Here is a 7,725-nt window from a genome sequence, read left to right as displayed (position 1 = left end):
AAAAAAAAAAAAAAAAGGAGTGCTAACCACACAAACACGAAGCGCTAGCCACACAAAAAAACTGAGCACTGGTCACGCAAACATGGAGAGGTAGCCACTGACACACAAAAAAACTGAGTGCTATCCACATAAAAAAGGGAGTGCTAGCCATGCAAGAAAATGGAGCGATAGCCACACAAAAAATGGAGCGATAGCCACACAAAAAATGAATGCTACCAAAAATAAAAAACAAACAAATTAAAAAAAATACGGGGAGCTAGCCACACAATATGTAGCGCTGGCCACACACAAAAAACAGAGCGCCAGCCATATTAAAAAACGGAGCGCTAGCCACACATAAAAATGAATGTTAGCCACACAAAAAATGAAGCGCCAACCACATGTAAAACTGACACTATTCACACAAGAAATGAATGGTAGCCTCACAAAAAAAAATAGTGCTTGTGTAGCCCACATGAAAAGTTAACAAAGTCATTATTCGTTATTTAATTTAAATTAATTATATCAGTAAAGTTTTAAATGTCCTACGACACTTGAGTGCATCATCCAATTCACCAAACCGCCCACACGGGGGCATCTGCCTTATCAGCCAATCAGTGGCCATGACTGTCATGCTGGACTAGCAGCTCTGAGATCAGTTCTGGAGCACGTTCTCTCAGCAAGACGGTCTTTTCACTTCAGCCACTGAGACCGAAAGGTATCGCTGCCCAAGTTAAGGAACAAGACGATTAGAAGCACGTTTTGAAACAAGTTGTCGGCTAATGTTCCTCTTCAAGTAAAAAAAAACAGGAAAGTTGTTGCTGCCATAGCCGTGTGGGTGTGTGGGCTGCGGCGGACGAGCAAGGTGTCGCTACTCGGGGCATTAGCTTTAGCAGCTAACTCCTCACCGGCCATTTTGTGAGGTGTGGCGCGAACTGAAACCAACGTGCTGAGCTCTGAACCCAGAAAGGCGGTGAGAAATGTTTCTTTAGCTCTGATTCTGCTAAGTCTCAGTGTGGAAAATAAATGTCCATCAAATCATAGACGTAATGGAGAGTGTGAGGGTGAAATGTGGAAAATAATGGTGCTGTGTTCAGACATGTGACTGCAGTTTCAGTCATATGATTTCATGAGTAAGAACTTTGTCACTTTATTATTATTTCAGAGAAAGATATTAATTTAATACATAATGTAATGATTAATGGGTTGTCTTTATTTTGTAAATACATTTCAATGAAAGTTATTCAGAGTAATTTTTGGTGCAGCTTTGCTATTGCATGATAAGGCTTAAAGTGCAGGAAAAGCAATGAAGCGCAAGTCTGACAATTGATGAAAATGTTTTACTGTTATTTTATTTATGTTACTTCACTTATGATAAGCTATCATACTATATTGTAATATTGGTTACTTTTATGATTTTGTTACATTTAAGTGTTGATATTTTGAAAGTTTTACAGCTAAAGTAGAACTTGATTAAGATCATTTTAGGATGAATTTGATATATGTGACCTTATCCATAGGTCAGATTTTTTGGTGGACCAGAAATACCAGGAGAAAGACGAGATCCAGATGGCGAGCCGAAGAACCCAGAAGAAAAGATAACAACACTTACGCTGATGCACACACTGCGATTGTCACACAAACTGTGGAGATCAGGTGCACCTACAACTATTTTGTTTATTTCCATTTTTTTTTTTTTTAAGGGCCCATTCATTGGACAATATTTTTCCAGTCCGCACTCTTTACATTTTTTGTTGTTAACGTGTTGTGTCTGTTTACAAACTTGTTTATTGTTTCTGTAGCGGAAAGATATATGAGTTGATACTCAACCGCTGACACTGTGCCTCTGATTGTTGGTCAACTCCTTGGCTCCAAACAAATTTAGATCCTTCTGATACTAGCACATAGCTTTGTTTTGACACATATAAATAACATACTGTAATCGATCTCTTAACTGTGAAGTTAGTTACACTAGCCACACAAAAAATTGAGTGCTAGCCACACAAACAAGGAGCGCTAGCTAGCCTTACAAACACAGAGCCCTTACCACACAAACACGGCGCGCTAGCCACACACAAAAAAACTGAGCGCTGGCCACACAAAGAAATGAATGCTAGTCACACAAAAAAAGCAAAGTGTTAGCCACACAAAATATGGATGCTAGCCACACGAAAAAGCGAAGTGTTAGCCACACAAAAAATGAATGCTAGTCACACAAAAGCAAAGTGTTAGCCACACAAAAAACGAATGCTAGCCACACGAAAAAGCGAAGTGTTAGCCACACAAAAAATGAATGCTAGTCACACGAAAAAGCAAAGTGTTAGCCACACAAAAAACGAATGCTAGCCACACGAAAAAGCGAAGTGTTAGCCACACAAAAAATGAATGCTAGCCACACGAAAAAAAACGTAGCGCTAGCCACACAAACAAGGAGCGTTAGATGCACGGAACGCTTACCACATAAACAAGGAGTGCTAGCCACACAGACATGGAGCGCAAGTCGAACCAACAAATGCTAGCCACTCCAACGAAGGCTAGCAGCTCAAAGCTAGCAAAACACAACACTAGTATGCTACACTAGCCCGGACAAGCCCCCAATTTATGTTACATCCTCACAAACAAACCCAGGCTTGGGGGTGGGGGCTTCAACAGGCGATGTGGCACTATTTGAATACTGCTGCTTAAGGCCCTCATCCAATCAGGTGCACTGATCAATTTGGGCACCAATCTGAAAAACAGATTTGGACAAAAAAAAGGAAAGACAGAAAAGACCCACTGCAGCAGAAGATAAAAAACAGAAAAACAATCCAAATAAAACAAAACATTCGGCCCCAGCCATAACAGTGATCCAGAGAGCACAAAGATCAAGCATCAGTTGTCCTTCAGAAGGTCTTGTAATCTCAGCATCAAACCAATGAACTCATCCATTCGTTCATCCCGTGCACACGGCGGCCCCCTCCGTTTCCGCCTTCCTTTTCACCGGCCCCGAGGGTGCTCCCAGCAGCACCCACCTCCAAGTATGTGAGAATGGAAGAAGCCTCATGAAAGCCGATTGCGTTTTAATAAAGTTTATTATCTGCAGGGAGCTAATCCTCAAGGGTAATCTCTCCTCTGTAGTCCTAAAGGAAAGCTGGATTACTCACTTGCTATAATCCCAATGAAATTGTTAGGATTTAGCTTGCGCTGCACAGCAGATGGCAACAGGCTTTTTCCTTCAACCCCCGTTTTTTTTTTTTTTTTTTTTGCGCTCCTCCTCGCCTTCTGCACTCGTAGTCTTAGTCAAAACAAACGAGGAAAACAGGAAACTGCAACCACAAACAACCTCAGAGACAGCTTCAGTGAATTAAAACCGTTTGTGAGACTAAAACATCCAGAATGACTAGAAAATGAAAAATAATTTTATAAGAAATTTTGCAGAGAAAGTTCAGATGTCCAGTTCAACTCCATCGTGGTCTTAAATGATGAGAGTATGCGTGTCCAAACTCCGGCCAAATGAGGTCTGCATTCACACTTCTCTTCTGTCAGTAAATCAATAATCAGTACTTAAGAACTTTGATTTCTTGGTTGTCCTAGACCAGGGGTGAGTAAACTTTATGACTTGTAGGCCTCAAAGGGCTCTAACATGTGACAGAAGGGCCGTAACAGGAGCAGATGCGTGGAGTGTTTTGGTTATCCACGTCATAAGAGACAGAAAAAACATGTTTTAATTTTGATAAAAAACTAATAAATATATTTTAAACAGAACATTTTGGGGTATTTTGTTTGAAACTGTAGCTTCAGTTCTCATTTTTGGCCATGTATCACCAATAGTTTGATGTTCTTCAGAGAAAAACAGAAACTTACAGAAATGCTGCATTCATGTGGTGTTTTAATAATTAAAAAAGGACTTTCCATCTCAGAAAACACACATAAATGTCAGAAGAACGACTTCCAACACCACATATATTATGCAGAATAACTTTCTGAAACCTAAACAAAGGTCAATGTATTTATAGTGCGCCATCTATAAGGAAAATAAATCAAAAAGGAAGTATCCTTATAGTTTATTCCTCATTTGGCAGGCCAGATGAAATAGTTTAACGTGCCGCTTGTGGCCCTGACTGTAGTTTGCTAACCTCTGTCCTGGACAACTGTTGCAAACCTGTAGCAACAACCTGTGGCTACTAACCCTCAGAGCGTTAAAGAGGCCATGCCATGATTTTCTTAAGTCTTTCAGAGTAAACTATCCATCCATACTATATCCATCCAAGTATTTACCCTCCACCAGGAAATTGTCTTCTCCCTCTCCACCAGGAAATAGTCTGCTCCCCCTCTCTCTCCACTCAGAAATAGTCTTCTCCCTCTCTCCACCAGGAAATAGTCCACTCCCATTCTCTCTCAACCAGGAAATAGTCTGCTCCCTCTCTCCACCAGAAAATAGTCTGCTCTCTGTCTCCACCAGAAGCTTTGTGAGGAAAGTGTTTGAGTTAAACTGGGGGTGGAGCAGACTCTTCCTGGAAGGGGAGGCTCTAACCTTGTGACATCAGCATGTGAGGACCTGCTCGTTTTCGTGGTTATTGGAGGGGCTGCTGTTGAGATGTTTTTAGAGGATTACTCAGAATCAAAACGGATCAAAATATCGCTTTGGGGATCTTTATAGTGAAGAATGAACAGTATAACCCACTTAAAAACTCAAAAAGTTGTTTTTTTTCATGGTACGGCCCATTTAATGGACAACAAATAGAAAGATTTTTTTTTTCTGTGATGAAATCCACAGTAATTTTTACTTTTTGTGATATTTTCCTGTCAACGTGACTTAAATTTAGACTTTTGCAATGAGCAACAGTTAATAATATGCCACATTTTATATGAAAATATATTAAAAGATGTATAGTTTACAAAACATTTCTTTCCCAGACAGAATTTTATTTTATGTAGTTCTTGGTCTTCAAAAATAAAATCCACAGTAATTTAAAAAAAAAAACAACGGATTTTGATATATTTCTGTTCTATGTGAAGTAATTAACTTCCCCCCAAAAAATCATTTGTATTTAATGTTACTATAAGGGGTCAAAGAATGCCCGGCTGATTGGTTGGCCCTACAAAAACCAGGCTCTTTCATATGACTGCAGACAAAATGGCAAGTGGTGTAAATATTGTGTTCACATACTGTGTAAAGTGACTTTCACCTTATGAGTTTAGACTTGTATTATTCCTCCTCTTACCGACTGCTTATATATGTTGCTAGTCGGCTGCTAGAAGTTAGAAGCTGGGGAAAGAATGGTGCACTGGTCCTCTATTTCTATCTACTCCACTATTCTTAATCATTTAGTCCTCCGTACTGGTTTGGTGCAGTGTGATTTGTGTGTTGTTCCTCTTCCTCGCTTCCCTGGAGAGAGAGATTCCATATTCCAGGTGGATTGTCTGTGCTCTGGTCTTTGGCTGTGGACCTCGCCTCTGGCTCAGATCAAGCCCATCTGTTACACTATACAACCATCAAAGTTGTAGAGTTAGATAAGCTAATTCTTCTTTAACAGTCCTGGTCAATCGCCTGTCCGTCCTAGGAGACGATCCCTCCTTCATGTGGACATCCCTGAGGTTTCTTCTTTTTTTTAGGAGTTTTTCCTTATCAGGAAGGAGTGTCCAAGTGCCGTTTAGTTTAGTGAAGTTAGTTTAGTTTTGCAATCAGCTGTTGTTTATATTTTATGAGTGATTTTATGTTTTTGGACAATTTCCGGTCTGAAGCCTGTTGAGAAGACTGTATTGTGATATTGGGCTATAGAAATGAAATTGAATTGAATTGTTGTGCCAAGATTTGTATCCCCTGTTGCAGCAAGACTTCTAGCATCATATGTTGTTTCAAAAAGCGTAAAAAGAAAGTGGATGTTTACGATAGTTTATTCTGTGGCTTTTGGATGTTTAATGTCATATTTGTATTCTATTCTACAAAAAAAAAACGACAACTTTTTGTGCAAAAAAACAAAAACGAAACAAAAACGTTTGGCTAATTTAAGACGAAAAACACGATTTATGAAAGTAAATTTGTAATGAAAGCATTTAACGACGGATAGTTAAGACAGAATCAGTACCCTCTGTCATTGTTTTATGTGGAAAATGTTGGAAAAAAATGAAAATATGATCAAAACTCCCATAAGCGCCAGAATAGACTATCGTAAACATCCAGCAACCTCTTTTTTTTTTACGCTTTTTGAGACAAAATATGATGCCAGAAGTCGTGCCCCAAAAAGGAATACAAATTCTGGCTCAACAGTGGTCTAAAATATTTTGCCTGATGTCACCGTCCATGTAAACTTTTTTTGTAATAAATTAGTCAATTATGAAAGTCTAGAGGTTGTAGCGTAATATTTTGTAAAGACAAAGATCACATTTCTGAATCTAAATGCTAGTTTCTGGTGGAAATCTTGTGTCGGTTTTCCAACATTTATTTGAAGTACAATAAGGCATTTCTTACTCAGCCAGCTTTAAATGTCTTTTTTAATCACATTTTTAAACACAAAGCAGCAAAAAAAAAAAAAATTAAAAGTCTCTCTTTGTTCTTGGAAAAGTTCAGTTACACTAAACAAAAAAAGAAAGAAAAAATTACATTGAACTTATACAAATTAAAAGAAGCATTTCAGGTCATAGTGGGTTTAATTGAACCTTTTCGCAGTGGTAATACAAATTCTAGAGCACAGTACTCCAAAAAAACAGATTTATGTGCCTTTTTTTTCTTCTTTTAGCAGTTATTGAACTACTTTTTGAAATGTTTGACTTGCAGGAAGTTTAAGGCAACGGTTTGAGCTTTGTTATTCTCTCCTCACTTTCTGAGTTGTTTGACTCCTGGATGATGTCTGGCCCTTAAACATTTTACAGTTATTCCAGATACAAGCATTCAAATGTATGGAGAGAAATAAGTATCTCCCTGATTTATAAGTGTATAGTTTTTGATTTGTGTGTAACTTTGAATTTGTGTGTACTCAATTCTTGATTTGTAACTCATAAGACATTTTGTACATAAGTACAAAAATTATGAAATTCAAAAAAATACAATTTACACATGCACAAAATAAAATTACAACAGCTTGAAACTAATTACACACGCAAGTCTTTAAAAATTACACACTTGTTGGGCAAACACAAAACCACATTTATGCATGAATCTGTGGTGAGACTCTTTTCACGTCTCACAGATTGGTCCGTAAGTGATGCGTTTAAATGTTTTCCCACTTTCTACATGGTAACGTCTTGGGCTAATTTGTTATCTACTGAGGTTTTTTAGGCTAATTTAGAGTTTAGCTTCTACTTTAGCAACATGGTAACGTTTTTGACTCATTCAGTTTACTAAGAAATCTTAGGCTTTTTTGGAGTTTAGCTAGTTCTTAAGCAACAAGCTAGCTTTTTTTTTGCCTAATTTTGCATCTACTTAGTTTTTTGGGGGCCAATTTGGAGTTTAGCTTATATTTAAGCAACATGCTAAATATTTTTTTTCAAAATTGGCATGTATTGGGGGTTTTTCAGAAATTTTACTGCATAATTTCTAGAAGTTTTGGTCAACTTCAGCGCTCTTTCATAGTTCTTTAATGAAATTACATTTTTTTTTAGCAAATTTAACATTTTGCATTTAGCTTTTGCATTTTAAACATATCCTTTAGCATCTTTAGCGACTACTTTCAACAAAAAGCATTCACACTGGCATTATCGCATTTAATGCAACTTTTCTAGTTTTAATTTGTGCATGTGTAAATTGTATTTTTTTGAATTTTGCAA

At 37.8% G+C, this 7,725-nt stretch overlaps 1 long non-coding RNA gene across 1 annotated transcript; it reads left to right on the top strand.

Moving 5' to 3' along the window:
• The first annotated feature begins 17 nt into the window (after positions 1 to 17).
• LOC112150532 lies at positions 18 to 2,344 on the top strand. The gene is made up of 2 exons (XR_002919976.2): positions 18 to 952; positions 1,500 to 2,344. It is a non-coding gene; the product is annotated as an uncharacterized LOC112150532 (long non-coding RNA).
• Positions 2,345 to 7,725: the final 5,381 nt, after the last annotated feature.

The sequence above is a fragment of the Oryzias melastigma genome, linkage group LG4, assembly GCF_002922805.2.
Source record: "Oryzias melastigma strain HK-1 linkage group LG4, ASM292280v2, whole genome shotgun sequence".
NCBI lineage: Eukaryota > Metazoa > Chordata > Actinopteri > Beloniformes > Adrianichthyidae > Oryzias > Oryzias melastigma.
This window is presented reverse-complemented; position numbering and strand designations above follow the sequence as displayed.